The sequence below is a fragment of the Cupressus sempervirens genome, chromosome 5 (genome assembly GCF_028749045.1).
Source record: "Cupressus sempervirens isolate cs-2001-9-10 chromosome 5, ASM2874904v1, whole genome shotgun sequence".
Taxonomy (NCBI): domain Eukaryota; kingdom Viridiplantae; phylum Streptophyta; class Pinopsida; order Cupressales; family Cupressaceae; genus Cupressus; species Cupressus sempervirens.
In genome coordinates this window covers 830,798,153-830,823,770 of record NC_143122.1, presented here as the reverse complement: position 1 = coordinate 830,823,770, position 25,618 = coordinate 830,798,153, and the positions used below count along the sequence as shown (strand labels likewise).

At 32.8% G+C, this 25,618-nt stretch overlaps 1 pseudogene; it reads right to left on the bottom strand.

The window, feature by feature from the left end:
• Positions 1–1,861: 1,861 nt before the first annotated feature.
• LOC149558456 (mitochondrial carnitine/acylcarnitine carrier-like protein pseudogene) lies at positions 1,862–25,061 on the bottom strand (annotated as a pseudogene).
• Between the last annotated feature and the right edge of the window lie 557 nt (positions 25,062–25,618).

The following is a 25,618-nucleotide window of genomic DNA, read 5'->3' as shown; positions in this document are numbered from 1 at the left end:
TTTGATATGTTAACAAAAATCGTGAAAGTTGTCCCAAGTTTGTGTATTGGATCTTTATCATATTGATGGTCAATGTGACGAGGTTACAAAATATTATAGTTGTGTTGTCTTGAAAGGTTCTTAAATTTATTATGTTTAATCTTGTTGAATGGTTTGAAAGCCGAATGGATATTTCCTTAAAGCTCTTGTAAAAGAATCAATAGTGTGAGTTTTTTGTTTGCCCTAGGCCTCTACATGATTTTTAGAGCCATCATGGCATTGGGGATAATTATCATGCTATACAAGGAATCTTTATTCATTGAAAAAACAATGAGTTTCACATGCCTGTACATGCAAATTCCTATTTCTTGAATCTATCATTCTAATTTTAGATGAATTTCATGGTGAATGAGGAGGATGTGAATGGACTTTAAATAGTCATAGAGTAAATGGAACATGATCCTAAAATTGGATAAAAGATTCTTTATAATATTGTGATGTATAAATTTACACAAAGGGATCACTTTGTACAAAATTTTTGTGAGACAACTTGAACATTGTTGCTATAGACAGCAAATCAGAAAAGATTCAAGTATTATGTCAGTGCTTAACATTTCAATGAATTGTCCTTGTGGCTCTGTTAACATTTTACAAATGTTGATTTTTCATCTTTAGTTGTTGGTTCCCAGCTCTTTTTCCTTGCACATCTATTTATATTCATACTGGTTTGTGGGTTACTCTTATTGGGTTAAGCCTTGTTTGTATTAATTTTTTTTTCTTGCTTTTCTCAATTTATTGTAATTTAATTTGAGTCTAGGACAAGTTTTCTGAGTTCTTTTCTATTATATCTGATTCACATTCAAGTCTGTAAATCTATTCTTGGTCATTCATGGTTGTTAATATAGTTTCTTTATTTATTTATTCCTTTGCATTATAATACAGGTTGTTACAAAAGAAAAGTTAGGTTGTGATCCATTGGAAGGAAATCCTGAGGATATGGTCCACTTTACAATGGAAGAGTTGCAGGTCAGTCATAATGATACACTTGAATATTCATACCAATTACTGAATTCATATTAACTTTAGTTAGTCCATTTGGTAGTTTGACCACAGTTTTTGGCATAATTAGCAGAAGATTTATCATTTTGGAGCTAGTACTTGTAGATTTATCCAAATGCATTATGTACTAGAGTTTATGTCAAGTCAAATTTTCATAATACTTAGTTAGAAATGCAATCAGAACTTAGTTTTAGGGCAATAATAGAGTCAATTTGATAAATGTGTATTCAACACATTAAGCACACACAAAGAGCTAGTTTGATAATGTTTTCAACACACGTGTATTTAGTAAGTGTTGGTTTGATTCAACCCACACGTTTATTAAACACAAAACCCACACATGTATTAAGCACAAATACAAAACTACTCTTGAACCTATTTGATACTACCATACAATTCAAATTTGAAATAGACAACACAGTTACATCATACAATTATATTGTTGGCAAATGAGATGTGGACTAAAATCATGTAACTATTGTATTTTCCATTCAGTTGCATGTTAAGAATTACAAGATCAATGAGATATGAACTTGCTTGTAAATGATAAGATAATTGATGTAAAAACAACAAAATTGTGAAGTCTATATGTAGTCTCTAATACTGAGGCAAACAAATTTTAGGCCTTGAGAAAGACAGATGAAATTTCATTAAATATGAGTAAAAGACCATGAAAATAAGTCATTTTCATTAAAAGAGATGATTAAAATTTGTGAAACTGTAGAATTGAAACCAACTTTCAAAGGAAGAAAGTGCTTATTCCCCAAATAATTTTTTGTTGTTGAAATTGTTCAATACACCAGAATTCTAGGTAAATATTCTATCATCCCAAATTTGACCTTGTAACCTCATAGGCAAGGAAACATGCAGCATTAATAGGAACACTTCTAGCCATGGCAAGCCCAAAGCCATTGTACAAACCTTTGATTCCTTCAGAAGGATCAATTTTCTTAAATGCATCAATTGAACCAGAGTACTTTGGTTGGTGGTAATTATCAACTTGGATAACACTCTTCACAACATTAGTTGGATATACAGCCATCCAGAAAGCATGACCAACAAGCTCACCTGATGTAAGGAGAGCACTTTGGCTCAATCCAGAAGTATCTCGTCCTCTAACCAAATAATGCTTTATTCCCCCATAGACACCAAAAATAACTGTATTTCTAGGCACTTCTCATTCTAAAGTAGGAGTTAGACCCTTAAATAGTCCTAAAATCCCTCCGACTTTAAAACATGTGTGGCTACCCTGATTGGTCCATTGTATTTAATGGAAGCTGCTACTACTATGGATGCACCTATTTTATAGGAATTTGGAAGGCCTCAATATAAATATTATATGCTTATTTTTAAGGGAAAACAATTGATTTACCAATAATATATTATCGGGTGCATCAACAGGGCTCAAATGATGTACAAATGAATTACACTGAATTGTTAAGGTTTAATCCATGATTCCATGCAATGGGAGGTTGATTCTAATGGGTTTGAAATTTGAAAGAAATCTCAAGATTTCTATGCACCATGCTGGATGCTCAACAATGTAGATCTATTTCCCATTGTATAAAGAAAACCTCAACAGTTAAGCTCAATGCTTAAAGCCTGCTGATGTACTTCATTATTTATTATCAAGAATGGTGAAGTTTACACTAATCACATCACAATACAACAACACCAGTCTCTGTAATCCATGATTGCTAATTCTAAAAATGCAGCCAATTGAGCTAGAGTTAACCTCGAAGCTGGAAACTTAGAAGTGTACACAGAAATTACTAAATGAACAAATTAGGAAAAGAAAAGAAAAAAAACTTGCCTGTTGTTGTCCTAGCAGTGGTAACTACAACAGCTTCTCCAGTGGCAAGGGCACTTTGAGCTTGCAATCTATACATCACTAGATCATTTGGGCATGCTAGCATTGACACAACAATGCCTGCCCCTCCTCCACAAATTATCTGTTGTTCCACAGAAAGGAGAACTACAGGTGTTTTTCTAACTAAGGCTTCCATCTACCCTCTTGCAGTAAAGAGAACTACATTCAGTGTTGCCACTATAGCTAATGGAGCTCTCATTCCTTTGTATAGGCCTTGGGGGCCCTCTACTATAATTGTCTATTGGACAACATCCATGGCCCCAGCATAGCGTGGAGGTTGGCTTGGAGGAGGTACTGGCTGACTCTGCAAATTTAACTATATATTGAATAACTTTAAAGCCAGTTACTTTATCTATATCAATAGTTACAATGCAACAGAATCTATAGGAATGAAATTTTTCCTTCTCGCACAATCATAAGCCAACCTATATAACTCATACTCTTGAATGGAATAAAAATGGGGGCTTCAAACTTAACAAGTTCCCAATACCTATAGAGACCCCAATCTTACTAAGAAAAACTTAAACATGCATTTTTTTCTCATGCAACATCTAATGTGTCAAAGTGCTAAATAACACATGACCATGACCTTCCAAACTCTCTTTCAACAAGAGCTTTTTCTGAGCAATTCCAACTCTTAAAATAAATACACCTCAACTGTAAGGAATATTAATATACACCGTGTGCTCAAATGAAACTTCCTAAACAATAAAATATATAGTTTAGTTATTAAAAATTGAGTGGATGTAAATAACCAGCCATATACCTTTTCATACAAAATAGAATCAATTATTGATATCATCGGGATACTAGACACATTTTGACTACCAAACAATAAAAGAATATTTATAAATAATCCAACTATGGATGACACAAAGTATTTTTGGGCTTTGCCATCATAAGTAATTAAATGAACAACTGTGCAAACATATCTAATGCTGAGATTTTTTCAATGACAAGATAAATTAAACCCATACTGTCCTAATTCATATTAGTTGAAAAAATCTTGGAAAATTTAGATTTTACAGAAAAGAACAATTCTTGCTATTCTAATTACATTCCATACAAAACCAGTACCCATCCTACTAGAACATTATAATGTCAACTCCATCCTTTTAGAGATGGTAAAAAAAGCATTTTGAAATGAATATCAATAGATATTTTGGTCTCACACAAACTACAACTCCAAATAAAAGTAAAAAATATATATAAACAAGTTACTTTTTGAAATCAACATACTTAAGATGAATTTCAAGAGTATGACGCCATAATCAAATACCAAGTACAAAAAGTCAACTATGTTCTTAATAAATGAAACAAGATTCATGTTGGTGAAGAGTAAGTAGGAGAATTCCATGCTAGTTAGGTGCCAAAGGATCACTAAAAAAATGATTCCTGAAGTCAGTACCATTTCCAAAACAACTTGAAATATTGAAGATCACTCTTCCCTTGAGTTATAAAAGAGAGTGATAATGAACTGCTGAAAAACTGTCTTCCCTTCAGCTATAAATGACAATCATGATGAATGATTTCATTTACTACAATCATTTTTATAACCCCCATGCAACTGGATCCATCTTTTCTAATGGTCAAGGTTCTTTAAATGGACTTCCGATTTTATTAACTATTCCTAGTTCCCAATTAGGTGCAAGATGATGGGGACATTATTCAAGATATGGATTGTGATAGAGTGATAAGATACAAATTTGTCCTCTATTAATCGGTCTCAAAAATATGTTACAGATGATAGCATATCATAGAGAGTTAGAATACACAAGGAGGTGGGTAAAAAGGGAGGAACATAGGTTACAAAGGGATAGAGTCAAGTTCACCTATGACCTCATGGAAGACTTAGAATCACATTCAGATGAAGAACCATATTGAGAAAAAGGAAAAGCTTCTCAACTTGAAGGATCAAAGAAATAATAGCTGGTGAAAGAGAAAAATAAAGATGAAAATCTCAATGACTCTTGACATCAAAATGATGAAAATATCTGTCTATGCCTAATCTAGATGACTCAGTGAATTTTTTTCTTACTTTGTCTATCTTTGAACTCCACTTCTTCATCAGCATAAAGAAGTCTCTGCATCTCAAGCAATATCTCTTATACTCAACAATGTTCAACCTTTGATTGACTCTGATTGTTCATATTCCCAAACTACTTTGTCTTGAATGCTCTTCTTCATCCTGCATACTTCTTTGTTGGTCTTGGAACAACTTTCAAGCTTACATGCATCATTGACCTATGTATTTCAAGAGCATTCTAACAACCCCTTATTCTTGCTATTCTCTTCCATTCAAAACATGGAGTGACAAACTCAACCTAACCTAAAGGGAGCAAAAGAAAATTGGAATGGTTCTTGTCTACAACAAGGCATGCGTGCAGGGCACAATCTTGTGTAACACAAAAAAGTTGTCGATGTCAACCCATCATTTTGTCATCAGAGAAGAGAAGAATCATTAAAGAAAAAAAATCAAAGAAATTATTGTTCATTTCAAAAACCAAAACCAACAAATATTGAACAAAGAAGTTCAGAGCATTGCTGCAGTGCAGTGGTAACACAGCTTGGCAATTATGATGGAGAATGTAAGTAAATAAATTTGGTTGTATGGACTTGTTCAGTAGTACAGAGCTATGGTCCACATTATTTGTAGTTAAACAAAGCTATAATTGTAGGTGAATGATTACATAACATTTTGATCAAACTACACATCATTGAGTTGTATAGACAAACATGTCAAGTGATAGATGACAATAGCTAACCTGAAGAATGGAGAGAACATTTACTGTGAAGAATAATATAAATTAGCAAATGAAAAAAATTGTGGCATTGGTGAGGAAAACTCTAAGTAGAGGGTTGTTGATAATTATGTTGAATTTAAAAATTGAAGGATAAGATAATTGAAGACGAATCCTATTTCAATGGAGGATTGCTAGGATGCAAGCAGAGGTTAATAAAAAAATAGCTTGTCTTGATTTCAAATAAAGTCATGAATCATGAATTTGGTTTTTTTGATAGAAGAGACATATTTACAATAAAGGAAGCCTATAAATAGAGAACTAAAACCCCGTGCAAGCCCCACAATCTATAAGGTGATAATCTATATTTATAGAAAACAAATAGAGCACATTACTAGAAAATCATCAAGATAATGTATAAAAATAGTAGGTTTCTCAAATCATATATAGAATGTTTTTAGTATCAAAATATACTATAGACTAAGACAACCAAACTTATTAAATAGTTTCAAATCAGAGCTAACGGAGACCAGTGGGCAAAGAGAAACATTTAAGGCAGAATAACAACCTTTCCCTATACAAGTTTTAGAGGCAAACAAATATCTAATCAACACTCTTGTAAACTAAAACACATTAGTCAACAAAAAAGTGCTTGAATTCTTCATCCAATGAAATGATTCAAAACCCACAAAATATGAAAGAAGATTACATTTTCCACATGCTAGAAATGCTCATTTTCATGTAGGAGTGGCTTTTACATGGGTGTCAATAACTTGAAAAGCTTGGCACAGTTCTTTTGCAGCCAAGTCTCTTTTGGTGGCTGTATATTTTTTTGCACTTGTCGCCTAGGGTGTCAAAACCTTCTTAACCAAAAATCATATAAGTATAGACCATGCATGCATAAAAAAGTGAGATGCGCAAAATAAGTCATGTTATGGTCACTCAATTTTTATTATTATGGGATCTCCCTATGGGGGAGATTGCTTAGTTCTCCCAATCTCATGTTCTATCTAGTTGGATTGCAAACAATGAACCCCCAAGGATTCCAAGGGATTTTTATTGAAGAAACACATTTACATCATTACATGATATCTATGAAGAGCTCTACTTTAGAATTTTGTGTTCTTTTGTTATGAGTGATAAAACTCTAGTCTCTATCCAACAACAGATATGAAAAATTTGGGGGCTAATTCATGTGTGGTTTCCATCATACTTTTATGGTGCATATATTAAGTTTGATTCCCAAATTCAGTGGCATAAGGTAGTATAATAATGTATGTGACTGCCCCAAAGTAGGTAAATGGGCTCGGAGGTTATGTCAGTGTATAGTACAAAGTTCTAACAAGAGTGCACTCTATGAAAACAATATAAAAGAATTAAAATGCTCAAAAGAAAATAAAGCAATACAATACAACTAGCCATGTGAAGGGAACAAAATCCTCAAACTGCAAGGGCTGATGAAGATTGGAAGGATTGAATGAAACTTCAATCAAATATCTCCAGAAGGGCCTAAAAGGGAGGAACCATCAATGCCATCATCAATCACTTGAAAGGACATATGCAAAATCTAGGAAAGCTCATTGGGGAATGCCTAAGGCTAGGGTAGGTAGGCATGATTGTGCAAGGAGAAAGAAAAGAGCTCCCTCTAGACTCTCTTCTAACACCTGATGCTGGTGTAAATCTTGTAGAAGTGAATGTCCATTCCAGAATCCATTTTTTAAGTGCTCATAAATCTAGTGAACCAATTTTATTAGCAGCATTTATATGATCAAAGCTAATTTTGTGTGAACCATTCCCTATCCATGTAGGAAATGACTTCCCCTTCCTGTATGGTTTGGTAGCCAAAAAATAAAATTTTGAAAGGCAAAATATGGCTAAAATAAAAAAGCTAAAGCCAAAAGGTAGAAAGGAAGTGAGTTGATCTGTAGGATGGTCAAGATTACACTCAATGTAGAGGAAAGAGCTGCCAGTAGGAAATAAACAATTGACTTTAGGATTACTTGCCAGTTGAGGAGGTCCTCCTAGGCCATGAGTTGCTTCTTGATAACAGAGATCATATTGGTCATTTGGAGAGCTAAATTAGCACAAACCAATTGGACTTTAATTTGTAGGGGAAGAAAGGTTAAAGAGAGGGGAGCCTTACAATAGAACTTCCAAATGTGGTTAGCGATAAAATTTTGAAAGTAATTGGTGATCTCATAGTGGGAAATTGAAAATATGGGAATTACTTTTTAGGACCTACAAAAATGGAAGATGGTAGGAAACATGGTCATGAGGAAGGGTTGTAGCAACGCAACATGTGAGTAAAACTAGCAGAATTGCTGGTTGGACTTATCCTAAACATAGAATGGGGAAGAGGAGGGTGGTTATAGGAATTTAAGCCATTTCTTAATTGGAAGTTTTTCATGGAGAAGTTTCCATGTAGTGAGGGGTGATTTTGAATAAGTCTTGGACCACCCTATTAAAAACTCATGTAGTGAGGGGCAATTCTGAGTAAGCTTTTTGCCCTATTAATAGCTAGAAGATTTCACTTGAATTGGATCAACTAATACTGGTAGATTGATAAAGTAGCAAAGTTAAGCCCACTACTAAAAAAATAGCTCAAACCTACACAAGTTAATTGAAGCTAGTTGCCTAGCCTTCCACATGCTACTAAATGAAGCTGATGTGTTTGGGGGACCTCTACAAGAGGAGCCAATGAAGTGTGTCCCTCTTAGATCAAATAGGAGAAGACCAATATATTGTTATATCTTATTCACAAAGATTGATTACATTTAAGCACATGGAGAAAAGTTAAACAAATGGAACAAAAATGCTTTAGGAAATTGAAAAAGTAAATGAATGGGAAAAAATTTCACATGGACAAAACAAGTCCTCGAAATTTTTTTTTTTGATTTCAATCTCTTGAAATGAAGTAAGAGAATTGACGACCTAAATAATGTGGAGGACAAAATTCCTTGGTAAAGAACTATGAGCTTTGAAATAAAATTTAATATTAACCCAAAATGTTAGTGTGGCATAGTAGAAGCATGATGGGCTCATAACCCATAGGTCCCAGAATCAAAACTTGGCTTTGATACTTGATTGTTATTAGTAGAGGCTTCGTAATTCTATTATGCTTTTAAAGGTTTTCTTTATCCTATTTTTCTAGCATAACCCATTTTGACGCCCCAACTATGTTTTTCCATGTGGTCCTAGTTATTTGCTTACAATTATTCGCTACACTTAAAGTAGCTCCATTCTCAACAACATTTTAGGCAATAGCTAACATAATTAAGCTTGTTCTTTTCTCCTATAGATAAAGAATATGCTTGCTAGGAGAAAACTATGGTAGTGGGTACAAAGTGATGGTTAGGTTAATTAATTTACTGACTTGTATATTTCATCACTTTTTTCGGTGACCTCACTAATCTGATTCAAAAGATATAATGAAGTTTGATTGCCAAGTTTTTGATAAAATCATGAGATGTGATTGTATTGCAGAAATAAACTGTATAATTGACGTAAACATGAACAATTCCATTAGAAAAATATGTAAAGCGCGCTTCATACCTTTGGCTATTACAACAAAATGGTTCACTTTTGAATGTAAAGGTATTTTATCTAGAAACTCAATTTCTGATTTTTATTTAATTTAACTGGAGCGAAATAGGGGTTCAAGGGGAAAAAAGTTGAATTGCAATCTCTTGAAAGTAAGTGCTGCAAAATGATTTTGGTACAAAAAAATTGACAAGAACAGGGCTATAAAATTATGATCAATAGAAATTAGTTTGCAAATTTGAAGAAAAATGCAAGATCTTGGAATAGCTGGCAGATTAGAATATAAAAAATGAAACATAGACTTGAATAATGTTGATGGCATACTTGCTAGATTTGGAATTTAGCACTATTTAAAAAAATTTGTTTGAGAAAAGTTGGGGCATTCCGAGGATCAAAATCGAGGCCTCTCTTACCCAAAGTGAGAATCATGCCACTAGACCAAATGCCCTCATGCTTTTGCCAATTTTTCAACATTAAAATTCATAGCTTCCTTAATTTATGACTCTTAGTACACACATTTCCAAAACAATGTTTTTTCTGCAAACATAAGTGTATGCATGGATATGATTATGAATATTAGGAAATTTTACCTTCCATATATTTGTAATAAAGCCAATGCATGGGCTTCTATCCACAATGAAAACATTGCCAATGTAGCACCCAAATTGTTGTAGAAAATGCCTGGTTTTGTTGGAATATGGCGAGAAGAATTTTTCATGGTCTTGTAAAGAAGAGTGATAAACTTTGTGTGTTGAATTTTCTTATGTAGTTAAAGATTTTTCTTTACTAAATGTTGTTCTGGATATCCTCATAAGGTGTTGAATGTATTGGCCAATGTAGTACCGACTTATTAGGTATTGCAACAAGTGATTGATTTTGTTGGAACATGGTAAGAAGCTTTTCTCATGGCTTTGTAATAGTCTTACCAACGAAAAGAGTTAAAAATATTGTGTGCCATCACTTTTCCTTTTTCTTTTCCTCATAATTCATTGACTATATGTCTGATGACATATCTTGATTTTTCTTAGCAAAAATATGTACCCTTTTATATCATTAAAAGATGTTTAATTACTTACTACTTTCTTACTGCCCCTTGCATGTTTGAAGCAGCATTTTTTGTGTTCCATATGGTTGCCCCGAATCCATCCATCAGCAATTTTGATCTGCATTATGGTGTCACCATTCAAGGTTGGTTGTCAGAAAAATTACATTAATTATTGTCCACATTTTCAACCCGTGAAAGATGCACATGCTATTTTTGTCAACTTTTAAAGTATAGAAGCATCATAAGAGATTAAATTTGTTGGTATTTAGGTACAAAGAATGTAGTAAGTGCATGCCTTCAATGCAAATTCAAGAAGCTTATTTACACTAGCTCTCCAAGTGTTTCCTTTGATGGTAATCACAACATATATAATGGTGATGAATCTTTATGTTATCTAGACAAGGTGATTTCCTTGCAGAATATTTATCTCTGTTCTTTGTTCTTTTTTTGTTATCATTTTTTAGGATTTTAATTTGATTAGTGATTGTGTGGGCACTAGTTAATGATTTTTAATTATTTACCTACTAGGTACAAGAAAGTGGAGAATGCATTTGTAGTTACCAGCAACCTATCTAATCTTCTTAATGGCAATATCATGTTTGATAGTGGGCCAACATTATTGGATTTTGAGGTAATCCTATCTCTTAAACATGGTAGTCTCTTTGTATTAATTTAGCTCCCTAAATTTGCAACAATTTTGATTTTTTATCTGTAGTGCAGATTTGAACAAATTTTTTGTTTAGAAAAAAATTGCATTGGTTTCTTTCATTCACTTCTTACTTGAACTAATATTAACAGCTCCAATCCAAGTTTTATTAAGAGTGGCATGTAATCTTTGTCATATTCATTCATCTCCATTTCTTTGATAGACATCATAATTATTTAATCTCATGGTATGAGTACATGATAGCTTTTTCATTCTCTAAATCCCCTTATTTTTTCCCTTATCAAATTGAGTATCACTACTCATAGAAGAAATAATTTATATGGTTAGATATGTGGAAGAATAAAAAAATCCTTTATTTAACATACCATGACAACAAGGGAGTAACTAGGTACTTCATTAGTCTATTCCTCCCATCCCCCATTTCTATACTAGAATAAAGAAGCATCTGTAGTAAATATTGGGTTTTACTTCTCTTCACTAGTCTCAACAGATACTTCCCGAGTTGTTCCCTTCCAACTTCTAATTCTTGGAATGATGTCATTTTTTGCTGTTCCAAATAGATGAAGAGGATTATAAATATTAACTATGATGGATCATACAAAATATTCCAACTCCTTGTGATTTTTATGATTATTGATGCAAGAAGAGTGAGAAGAGATACGTCTAATTCTTGAGTTCTTTTGATTTTTTACAGTAGCTTACACTAATTATATATAGAAACTAGATATAAATCACTAAAGAAATGATTGGGATAAAATCAACAGATAAAAACCAAGAGAGTGTAGAAAACAACACTATATATGATCATTTTTTGAAGGGTGCTAGCTCAATGGAAAAGCACCTGCTTTACAAGCAGATGGATGGTGGTTCGATTCCATCGTGCCCTCTTATGACTAAATACACTATTAAATATGCTACTAAATATTTGAAAAATAAACTACTAGATATGCTACTAAATATTCCACTAAACATTTGACTAAATATGCTAAATATGTTACCAAATATATGAATAAATATACTACTAAATATGTGACTAAATCAGCTATCAAATATACAACTAAATATGTGATTAAATATACTAATAAGCATGTGATGAGCCACATGATTAAATATACTACTAAATCAATTACTTAATATGCTACTAAATATACTATATATACTACTAATTATACTACTAAATCCATGCTCAACATCAGTGATCAAATACATGACTAAAATTGCTTAGTAGTAAATTAAATAGAGTTATAAATGATTAGATATTAACTACTATTAGTCACATGACTAAGTTTAGTCACATATATACAAATTTTAGAGGTTTGTTTAGTCACATATTGCTATTTTTGTACTAGTGGAATGGCCAACATGAAGGAAATGAACAAATACCTGATGAAAATATGCATGAGGATTCAAATTCTAAAAGAGACAACATGCTAACAAGGAAAGAACAAGTACTGGCAAAGTATGTAAGAAGACATCATCCTACAAATCAAATTATTGGAAACAAAGAGGCCGGACCAGTGACAAGGAATAGACTCAAAAGTGAGACATGTCTGCTTAGCAAAATGGAACCAAAAATAGTAAGTAAAGCCATAAAAGATGATGACTGGTATAATGCTATGAAAGAAGAAATAGAATAAATTGAAAAGAACAAAACATGGACCTTAGTCTCGAGACCAGCTGACAAGAATGTAATTGGAACCAAGTTGATGTTAAGAAACAAGTTAGATGAGAATGGTGAAATCACAAGGAATAAGGCAAGACTGGTCTATAAAGGGTATGCACAAGAAGAAGGATTAGACTATGAGAAACTTTTGCTCCAGTTGCCAGAATGGAAGGAGTAAGGAATTTACTGGCATATGCAACCTTCAAAGGATTTAAAGTCTATCGAATGGATGTTAAGTCCACATTTCTGAATGGTATACTTGAAGAGGAAGTCTACATAGAGAAACTAGAAGGATTTTTTTGATGAAAATAACAAAAAAAAAGTATAAAAATTACACAAGGCTCTATATGGATTAAAGCAAGCACCTAGAGCTTGGTATGAGAGACTTCACAAGTATCAAGAGCAAATAGGATTTGAAAGAACTGATGATAATAGAAACATATACATCAAATCAGAAGAAGGTAAGGATATCCTTGTATCTAAAATCTTTGTAGATGACATAGTTTTTGGAGGAAAGGAAGTGCTTTGCAAAAGTTTTGCTAACAAAATGAAACATGAGTTTGAAATGTCTATGTTTGGAGAAATCAAGTTCTTTGTTGGATTACAAGTAAATCAACTAAAACATGGTATTTTCATGACACAGTCAGAGTATATCAAAGAGATACTTAGGATGTTTGGATTGGAATACTCCAAACCTATAAGCACACCAATAACAATAGGACATAAGACATGCAAAGATGATGAATCAGTTGAAGTCAATCAAACAATGTATAGATCTATGATTGGAAATCTACAATATGTTGTACATAGCAGACCAGACATAGCATTAGCAGTTGAAATAGTGGCTAGATTCTTTGCTAATCCTAAAGAAAATCATCTCATGGTAGTAAAAAAGATAATGAGGTATCTCAAAGGAACTAATGATTTTGGCCTATATTACAAAAAGAATAAAAATTTTGAGCTCAATGCATACATAGACGTAGATTGGGGAGACAACATTGATTATAGGAAAAGCACAAGTGGAGAAGCATTATTCTTAGGTAAAAGGCTAGTTACTTGGACTAGCAAGAAAAAAAATGCACATCTTAGTCCACTACAAAAGCGGAATATGTGGCAGTAGTAGTCAATTGCACAAACATTGTATGTATTAAACATCTATTGAAAGGAATGAAAGAAGAGGTAACCAAACCTGTAATACTATATTGTGATAATACAAGTGCTATAAACATATCCAAGAATTCTGTAATGCATGCAAAAATAGAGCATATTGCAATCAAGTATCACTATGTTAGAGAATTGGTAGAAGACAAAAAAGTGAAGATGGAGTACATTCACACAAAGGAAAAAAATGCAAATATCTTCACCAAACCATTGCCCAAGGATACTTATGAATATCTTCGAGGCAAGTTAGGGTTAATGCCCCTAACTCAAGCAGTCTAAAGCAACAACAAAAAACTGCCCTGCATCAATAGGAATAGATCATTGAAATATCAGAAGAATGATACAGAGGATGACAACAGGAACATAAATTTTAGATCAGTCACAAGAATGGTGAAAGAGGGAGAAACAATGAATATGCAAAGCTTATAATTACAATTTTGACTATGCTACATCTTTGGCATTTATGTCAAAGAGGGAGATTTATGAGAAACTGATCAATGAAAGGTAAGGATATGGAGATGTATGAGACCAGTAGTAAGGATGCAATAGTCAAGAGGGAGAAGTAGAACAAAGGATTCAATTTGTATCAGAAAAAGAGGGAAATACAAAAATTATATAATTTTGGTGGTAACTAAGTTGATCAGCTCAGTCAATTGACCAATTTGGTCTGCCATCAATGCCAAAGAGGGAGATTGTTGGAAATGATTGGAAGGGTCATGAATGAAGAATAATAGAATTGGTAAAGAATGTTTTCAATCATTGTTTTTTCATTGATGTCAAACTTGCTACTTGCGAGAATGACAATTTCTTAAGTGATCCAAATACTATCAATTGGTTTATTGAAAAGGAGTAGGCAATCAATAAGATGTAACTAGAGCACCTAGAGAAAGGTTGAAGTTATGATGTTGTAAAAAAGTATAAGGATCAGCTAAGACATTGATAAAATAGTGTATTGATGACATACTCTAAGAGGATGGACATACTGAGACACATCAAATATGTAAGGTTTAACTAATTCATTTGTAAAGCCTAACTAAGTTCATTGGAGAGAGCCGACCAAGATAGTTAGAGTTGAACAAATTTATAGTTGAAGCTGAGCAATTTCAACTTTAGTGGGAACTGAGTGATTGTTCAGGTGTTGAGTAATAGAAAAAGGTAATGGATGTTGAGAAAGTTTCTTCAGGTGTTGAGCATCAGTAAACCAATTATGTCGAGTTGCTACATTATTTTTTAAGTCAAAGATTTTTCAGATCAGTAATGATAAGTTTGTTACATTGAAATTTATGAATTAGTTGGATTATAAGGATGGTGTAGATGTCACTACATTTCATGTGAACCATGTAAACTAATTCAAGGTGAATGTTGATGGATCTATCATGAAGTTTCTGGAAGAAGCAATTTGGAGTGAAAATAATATAATTTTCTCAGATCAAAATAAGATTTGAGCGTGAAATTAAGTACAAAACTTCTTTATAAAGAGTTACAGGTTAGAGATCAAAAGAGTGCAAGTGGGAGTTGGTCATAAGTGTGGTCATGTGAAGATGCCAAGAGAAGGGTAGTGTGAAGTGTCGAGAAGAGGATATAGTGAGGAGTAAGGACAGAGAAAAGTGTCAAGAAGACGACATAGTGAGGAGTAAGGAAAAAGCATCATGACTCTGAGTTGATCAAGTGAGCATAAGAGTGCATTGACATGATGAGTGGAAGAGCTCAAGGAGACAAATCTTGAAGGGTGAACAAGCTGGCAGCACTGCAAGGGAGAAAAGCCAAGCAAAGAGAAAAATTGAAGAGTGATATAAAATCTGCAAGGTTAGGGTTGCAATCTTTATCAGGTCAAAACCTTTCTAATACTCTCTTACCATTGTATTAGATATTGAAATCTTACATTGCTAGGTTAGCTTAATAGCTAGGTTGATAAGCCTCAAGAAAAGGATAGAAGATCCCCAGGAGAAGGATAAAGAGACCCTTAGGAGAAGTATAGCAGATCCTTAGAGAGGGATAAAAGATTCTTTTGAGAAGGTGACTATAAATCCCATGGACTTGGCTGAGCCTAATAGCTTTACGTAAATCCTTTAATAGGGTGACATTCTAAGTTGAATGTTCTTAAGTCCTCTAACAAGGCAAGCTCCTAACAGGGTGTAGAAATCCTTTAATAGGATCACATTTAATAGGGTGTTGTAGCCTTTAATAAGGCAAGCCTTTAACCTGGAAGACCATCAGAAGTGGTTGAAATCAATTGTACAATTATTTTGTTGTTATCATCCCCACCCCAATTTTACCTTCTTATTCCTGGAGGGTTTCTAGGTCATCAAAATCCTTTGTGTTATGGTGTGATGCATGTTTACTTTTCATGATTGTTTAATATTAATTTCATGCATGATAAGAAAGTAAAAAGGATAGTACTTCTGATTCACTCTCATTTTATTATAAAGTTTTGATTACACATTATTGGACCTTGAATAATTGATTCAACCCCTCTCTCATTTATTTTAAAGAATTCTAACTGTCCCTTTTTTCTAGATCAACAAAACCATCAGGTTGTTTAATGTAGACTTCTTCATCAAGAATACCATTGAGAAATATAGATTTAACATCCATCTGATATACCTTAAATCCTTTATGTGTTTCATATGCAAGCAAGGTCCTTATACCTTCCAATCTTGCGACAAGAGAAAAGGTCTCACCATAATATATGCCTTCTTCTTGTAAATATCCTTTACACACCAATCTAGGTTTGTTTCTTGATACTTTACCATCTTCTTTCAACTTATTCCTAAATACCCATTTTGTTCCGATCACATTTTTATCTTTAAGCCTAGGAGACTCCAAGTTTTGTTCTTCTCTATTTTTTCTATCTCTTTATTCATAGCCTCAATCCTATTTTCTAATGCATCTTTAACCTTTATAGGTTCAAAATCAACTAGTAAACAAGTACCTTTTAGCTTACTTCTTGTCATAGTACCTTCTTATTTATCTCCAATAATTTGATCTGGTGCATGATGTCTTCTGACATATTTGGCCAATACAGGTTCTTTTCCTATTGAATGAATTAGACAGTCTTCATTTTGAGTTTCAACTTCTAGCTCTGGTTGTTCTATCTACATGTTGAGTCCTTTAGACTCGATAGGCATTGGCTCGGTAGCTTCAAACTGTGACTCAGTTCCATGTGACTCAGTTTGAACTTCTTGCAACTCGGTGGCTCAAGAAGACTTGGGAGTAGAATTTTCCTAATTGATAGATGTGTGTAGCAATGTATCAAATTCAATGAAAACAAATCTCCTATAATCTTTTGGTTCCTTTTTGCAAACTCATCAACTTTCAGATGTGCACTTTTTATAATTTTGTGAGTAGACAAATTCAAACATCTATATGCCTTACTCTTGTAAGAATGTCCTAAAAATATACCTTCATCACCTTTCACATGAAATTTTCCTTTTTTAGATTCTTCCAAGATGCAACATTTACTTCCAAATACTTTTAGGTAACTTACATTAGCTTTATAACCATACCATAACTCATATGGGGTTTTTAATGAGTCCTTCTTCAACTGTACTTAGTTTAAGGTATGAACTGTAGTGTTGATAGCTTCCTTCCATTATTTGATAAAAATGTTATTTTCAATCATTAGTGTCCTTGCACAATCCATGATATATCTATTCCTTCTTTCAACTATTCCATTCTAGTCGGGAATTCAAGGAACTGATACCTATGTTTTGATTCCTCTTTCAAAGAAAAAGTTACTTAGTTCATGGGAGATAAATTCACCACCTCTGTCTGATCTCAAGCATTTCAGTCTTTTCCCTATTTCATTCTCTACTTTGGCCAAATATCATTTGAACTTCTCAAATAATTCTAACTTCTCCCTTAGATACATAATAGTCATCATTCTAGAGTAGTCATCAAAAAAAAAATGACGAACTTTTCTCTAGTATAGCTCTCAATTCCAATAGGTCCACACAAATTAGTATGCACAATTTCTAAAATATCTTCAAACTAATAGTTTTTACTTTTAAAGCTAGTCTTTCCCATTTTACCAATCTAACAATTCTTGCATAGACCAACATTAGGTTTCTTCAAACTAGGAATGCCTCTTACTTTCCTAAATTTACTTATTTTCACCATGTTATCAAAATTCACATGATAGAACCTTCTGTGCCATAACCAATTTTCTTCAACTTGAGTAATAAAACATGAGCACTCATCAAGATAAAGATAAAACAAGTTACCTTTTGTTTTTTTTCCTAATCCAATCAATTTTCCATTGTCATCCAACTGTCTTGCCTTGTCATGCATGAATTATAGCTTGAATCCAATATTGGTTAGCTATGCCACACTGAATAGATTATGTTTTAGACCTTCAATCGAATAGGCATTAGCACATACAAGTTCTTCAGTTAATGAGAATAGACCTCTTTCTTTTATGCAACAAGGTTCATTATTTCAAAGTGTTCAAAGTGTTCAAACTTTATTTTATCACCAATCATATGATGTGAACATCCACTGTCTATGATCCATGTACCATTTTTCTCACATGAAAGATAAGTTCCATCTTATCTTCTTCATCATTATCATATTCATCTTTCATAGCAATGTAAACAATTTCATCTTAACTATTATCAAAATCTTTAGAGTCCTTAGCCATAAAAAACATTTTCTTACCTTTGTCCTTGAATGATTTGAAGTCCTTGCCATTCCACTTGTGACCTTTCTTCTCATCCTTTTTTTTCTTGTTTGGGCACCTAGCTACAATATGACCAATTTCTTGACATGAAAAATCTATTAGGAGAACTTTACCTTTGTATTTTTCTCTACCTCTAGAATATTTCCATGCAAGTAAAGCTTCAACAACTTCAAGATCACTCACAAAACTTTCCTCTAAATCTTCTTCACTTTCTAACTAAGAGTCCTTTATTTTCTTATCTTTTTCCTAAAGTGAAATCTTGGCCTCAAAAGCTGATTCAATATTCTTGGAAGCTAGAACATAATTGCCATACTTATCTAGCTCAAAGGCTATCGATCTTCATAATATGGCATCCAAAGTTATCTTATGATTTTCTTCACATCTTCTTTCTTGAATTTCAGACAATCTAATTGCATCAATAGGAAGTAATGTTCTAAGAACTTTACTTACAACTATTTCTTCCTTGATACCTCCTCCAAAAGCTTTGATAGCACTGACACTTGTTTTGATCCTTTCAACATATTAGGCAATGTTTTCATCATCTCTCATTCTCATATGATCAAACTATCCTCTTAGGATCTCTGCTTTGGCTCTCCTCAAATTTTCATCACCATCGTAGATATCATTTAGCTCATTCCACATTTCAAAGGAATATTTGCAGTCCTTGATATCATCAAATTCTTCATAGCTTAGAGCATGTGTAATGTCTATAATCATGGTGTTTGAGTCTTCTTATTAGCAATTCCATTAACAGATAACGTACCAGAAGGAGTAGTATATTCTTCTTCAAGGTATTTATATCCTATATCACCAGTGAAAGCCAAATGAAGTCTCATCATTCCCTACCATGCTAAAAAGGTATCTGTATTAAGCCTTGGAATTTTTCTCTTGTAAGACTTCCTAATCTTTGGCTTAGGTCCTTGAAACCTTTGTTGCAAGCACCAAAAGCTTTGATACAATTGTTGGAAATATAGATTGAGTAACTAAGAGGAGGGATGAATCAGTTACCATAAAAACAAAACCACAAATCCATTATATTTTTCTTAAAACAAATTACTATTGTCACTCAGTAAACATAAATAAAATGTTGTATCTCAGTAAATGTAGTGTATGTTAACTTTAACTAATCTTAAACATTCACATTGATTAACATGCAAGCATAAAAGAAATAACATGAACACATGAAACACTAGATTTAATGTGGAAATCCAATATGGGAAAAACCACCAAGTAACTAGCTACTGATTTTCACTCTTCTAAAGTGAGCCCTATTAGGAGCCAGCCTAATTAAAGGTTACAAAACACACTGTTAGGTGTGACTTTGTTAGAGGATTTAACCACCTTGTTAGGAGTGGCCTTGCAAAAGATCTTTAGGACAATTCAATGGATTTTTCACCTTGTTAGAGGATTTACAAATGGCTATTAAACCAATTCTGTCAAGATATTTTGGAATGACTACTACAATGGTAAGAAAGTAAAAATGAAATGACCTGAATGAGATGCAACTAAATTGCCAATTATAGATCTCTATTATGCTTCTCTAGATCCTTCCTAATCAAATATAACTTTTCTCCTCCTCAAGGATATCTGACCATCCTTCAAATTCTCTCACACTTTCCTTTTCCAAACAATCAATACACTTCCATACTTTCTCATTGCATTTAGAATTGTCAACTTGACCTTTCATATATACCTTACAAATTGTCAAGTTGGCTAAATTACAAGTTACAATCACCAATAATCATTACCTTAGTCAGATGGAAACAATACTTGTAACAATTAAAATTTATTTCTGAAATCAACAAAATCCTTCATTAGCAAACCCTGCTCGGTAAACACTATTCCTAAAAAGATTTCTTGTGTTAACCAACAGGAGCTTGATTAACACTGTAAAACTTGCAAAATCCTTTGGAAACTAAGTGAACTTGGTAAACACTAACTTTCCTTCATTAACCATGAAATCTTAGTTAACACTTCTTTCTGCCACATCTTCCTTTAATGCCTGAGTGAGCTAAGAGTAATTTCCCAAAATTCTCAGTAGACATAGAAAATTTCCTTGCTGACCAACTAAGCTCAATAGACATTGTCTAATAACTGATAGGATATTTGTGTGCCATCAAAGACAACACACAATTAGACAATTGTATCCAATAGGTAATATCATTTTGGAATGATAATACTCATCATTCATCAAATACTAGAGATGTTCTTACACATAGGGTTATACCTAACCTTTATGAACATCATACAAAACATTGGTTGGATATAACACGACATGAAATGTATGTCTCATTTTGTAGTTCAAATCTGGATATAAAGATTGGGTAGACATTATTTGAAAGATTGAATCCATATTATAATAGGAGAAACAAAGTGCTTGAAACTTGATATTGTTGTTGTCATATTAAATTTGATCTCAACTATCAATTTTATCATAAATTTATAGAAGAAACTTTTGGTTATGAAATGCACCTCCTAGTAGACGAAGTGAGTTCATCTCATCAATTTTTTGTGAAAAAATGGATGATCCTATTGGTCAAATAAATTACATTAGGGGAATTGTGACACAGATTCTAATTTGGCTCTTTTTCCTTTGAATAATGAAGGTATTGATGTCACAAAAATGATAACTTTCAAGGGTTATAAATATGTAACGAATCAAACTAAATCTAGGAAAGAATAAAAAATATTAGAATATGTTGAAGAGGAGATGACCATGGGAGCATTTATGGACAAATTTAAAAGTTTGATACAACCATATATTCATCATTCATATTTTGCAAAGTGGCAAGCACAACAATGTCAAACACTTAGAGATAACTTCTAGCTTGGAACCATTTTATCAGTTGTTGACTTTGCAGAAAACTATTCATTTTTTAATCAAAAGGCTATTCAATCATACTACTATTTTTTAGATCAGGTTACAATTATGGCACAAGTGTGCTGTCATCATGCATATTTAGAATTTTATGGTATTCAAATCATATTTGAAGCATGATTCATCAAAAAGGAATATTAGTTCTACATAAGTGATGATAAAAAACACATGATATTCACTATGTAGAACATTGTTTCAAGATTTGTTTCACATATATCAAAGAAAGAGGAATAAGTATCAATAAACATTATGTTTCATAAGATGGGTGTGCTACACAATTCAAATCATCTTGACCATTTTATGCACTTTGTCAATATCATTGTGATGAAAACATACCACATGTATGAAGTTTCTTTGAAACTGGACATGGAAAAGGTGAACATGATAGTGTTGGAGCTTGTATCAAACATGCTCTATGAAAGTATGAAATGAATTATAAGGGAGTTCATATAAATAATGCACATGACATTGTCAAATGGTACAAGACACATTTTGGATCAAATGAGGTTGGTGCATCATCAAGAGTGAGTCAAATAGTACCATGCAAAGTCTTTTGGGAGATATCAGGTAAATGTACATGGGTGCATGTATATATATTTTCTCTTAAATATAATTTAAGTTATACACACATGGCACATGCATGAATATATATTTTTTTGTGTCCAATTTGTTTTTGTACATAAATATTAAATATGTTTCTTCAGGTATGGATAGAAGAACTATACATGGTTGCAAGAGGATAGAAAAAACATAATCCTTACATTCTATTATGAGTACCAATCATTGCAATTGGACATTGTACATGAGAAACTATTCATGTTTTTTTTGTTATTGTATTACTAAGAATTACAATGGGTGCATCAATCAGGGTTGTGGATATGTAGGTCTATGGACTTTGGTGCCACATTTTTTTATGGATACAAATAATCACTTGATGAAGATGAAAACTTTAATGGCATTTCTTTGATTTCTTTTGATTATAACCATATATCTAGACTAGTTCAATTTGGTAAGTAAAATTGTAAACATAACAAATTTATATATAAGCATATTAAAGTCACAAAGAAATTTCAGAGCTCACAATATATATATATATATAATCTATTTTAAAATTGTGTGTACAGGCAGAGTCTTTGCAGTTATCATTGAGCTTAGAAATGTAGGAGTGAGTTACTATTTATTGCACTACACTATTGAAAGGATGAAGTTAATTGAACATGAAGAAAGTGATTTAATGTTATTCCCTATAGGTACATGTGCATTAAATTAACTAATTTAAATTATTAGTGTGTTTATATTTAAATGATGTTCAAATCTATTTGAAATGTATTGTTTGCAGGTTCAGTTGTTTTAGAGGGAACATATCTCAAGCAACAAGAATTAGTGAAACATTGAATTCACTTTTTTGATTACGAACTAACAATAAAGTGATTCAATATAGTCAGCATGTTATTGCTATGTCCATTTCTCTACATCTAGTTAAACATAAAGGTGGATGTCACAATTGGAGATTAGATATTGAAGACCAAGAGAGAATATTAAATGTTCTCCATGAGCATGTGGAATCACTGGACATCTATTTCTTATTTGTCAAACTTGAGTTTAAGATATTTCATATTTCTAGAATTTATTACTACGTTTAATACTCATATTTCTATTCTAACTTGCTTAAAGATATTTTATATCTTTCATATTTAATTTATTCCAATTCAGACATGTACACATGTATATGTTCATTATATGTGTCTGGAGTGCATAGAACCACTTGGAACCCATTATATGTGTATAGTCAAGATTGATTTCTTATTTGTTTAACTTACAAATAGATATTTCATATTTCATAGTTAATTTAATTAATTTCATACATGTACATACAATGTTCATACTTACATGTATAACTTGCATACTTATATTGAATACTTAAATGTGTTCGTTAAATGATATACTTATATATTCATACATTACATGCATACATACTTGACATGTTCATTTGATATCCATTTCATATACATATAGAACATTGAATACTTACATGTTCATTTGATCATCTAGAAGTTTTGCAGTTTATTTTTGTACTCTTAGCAGTTTATTTGAGTACTTACATGTTCACATGGACAATAAACCAGAAACATGAATATATCACATTTATATTTAATTAAATAAATTGAACCGATCGTATATGTACACATGTCTAAACACAAACTAAATACATGTATATCACATGGACCATAAACTAGAAACATTTAGATATATCATATTTCTCTCATAAATTGAGCCAATTATGTACACGTCCAACCATAAACTAAATACATGTATATTGAACAATATAAAACTAGAAATGTATGTGTATATCATATTTCTAATCATAAATGAAATACATACATATAGATCATATCCTAAGGTCATGAACTAGAAACATATATTCAATGGTTGAATAAATTTCAAACCAATCATGTGTTTAATAAAAATTGAATCATAAACAAATGTATGTATGTGGAAACATCAATGCATACATGTGTACATGTGTGTGTGTGTATACATACATACATACATACATACATACATACATACATACATACATACATACATATATACATATATATATATATACATACATACATAGATATATGTCAAATCATAAATGTTACATGTTTCGATTAGATCAATGATAAAGTAAACATCTGCATGTGTCCTTGTTGGTGTAAATATGTACTTTACTATTTACACTTACTTAAATTTACTTAGGTTAATGCATTATTTTTTACTTTTATTTGTGAGACACTTGGGAGTTTGCACACCTTTTGAGTTGTCATGTTGACAACATAGGAGTACACAACTCTATTTGAGCACATGGTGTCTACAACACTATTTTGCATGTCACACCCTTGCAGGCTTATCCTCTCATCACTGCACTTACTTCCATGCTTAATGGAGGATAATCCATATCTGGTGGACATGTGCTTGGTTGTATGAAACTTCATGGTGCTAACTTCTATGCATTCTAGAAGCTCTCTTGAGGCCTTTATATTAAAGCACTCCTAATGTACTCTTGTATCAAGTTATTGAATGCATTGTCATTCTAATCATACTATGTCTACTTTGGTCTACTGTGTGCTTGTGTTTGAGTTCTTGGTTCTTGGGTGAATTTTTCCCTTAAGAAAATTCTTACATGGTATCAGAGAAAATTGGAGATTTTCTCATCACATAGCCATTTCAGCCCTCTTGATTTCTTCATCACCTGAGCTTGAATTTGGAGTGCTGTAGAAATTGGGAGTGTCTAGAGCTAGATCTGACCTCACCATTATGTCTAGAATACTGAATCGGTGAAAATCGACTATAAACTCACCTACCTTTGCCCAAAGTCGACTGTGAGGAATTTTTTTTTGCAAATAAGAACCTGGAGGCTTGATTTGTAGTATGGGTATGGTCTTTTTTAGATCTGTGATTTAATTTATTTTTGGATCTATCATTTTTCTTTGTAGTTTTCCATCATATTTTTTGAAAATTTATTTTTCCGTCGAGCACCTGACAAAGAAATTTTTTTTAATAGACCTGAGCAGTGACACCTTAGATCTATCAATATTGGAGGTTTATTTGTTGTCACAGGAGGGTAGACTGTCTTTTGTTGCAGGTCTATTACTTCCTATTTTTGGTAGTGAGGCCGAACAAATCTACAAGCTTCATATTTTGATGCGGCCCATTCAAAATTTGACAACAGACCTCAACACTGGCGGCCCAAGGCCCACGGCTGGCCAAACCTCCATCACCAGCGGCCCACATATATTCGATTTAACATCTATGAATTCCTATTTAAAAAGAGTGCAAACCATATCCCCACTATCAATGTGGGATATTACCCACTAAACCAATGCCCGCTGCTCTTTTCCTACCTTTTGGTGAAGCAGAATCTGGCACGAGGAATTTTTTTATTCAGCGTCGTCTTTCCCACCCTAGTAACCACTGCATCTTCTCAGTGCCTATATTTTTTGGTGGATCTTTGACATGATGACTGTTCTTCCTGGCCACTAGATATCCTAATTCTGTTAAAAATTTTTAACATATTCTGGGCAGTGGCATCTGTTCATAGTTTTCCACTATATTTTTTAAAAACACCTACGCTTTACCATTTCTTGACGGGTTTTTTTTTTTTGGTAACAATGCAGATCCCTGCATCAGAGCTGCCACATAGCACTTTCAAGCCCTCCATGTGGAATAAGTGATATTTTGCCACGTAGACCAGTGTCATCTGCACACATGGACCCGTTAGCCAGCTCGTACGCCCAATTAGCAATCGGGACTGCCACATCACCCATGGAACTTGGTCACTACTGCATCAT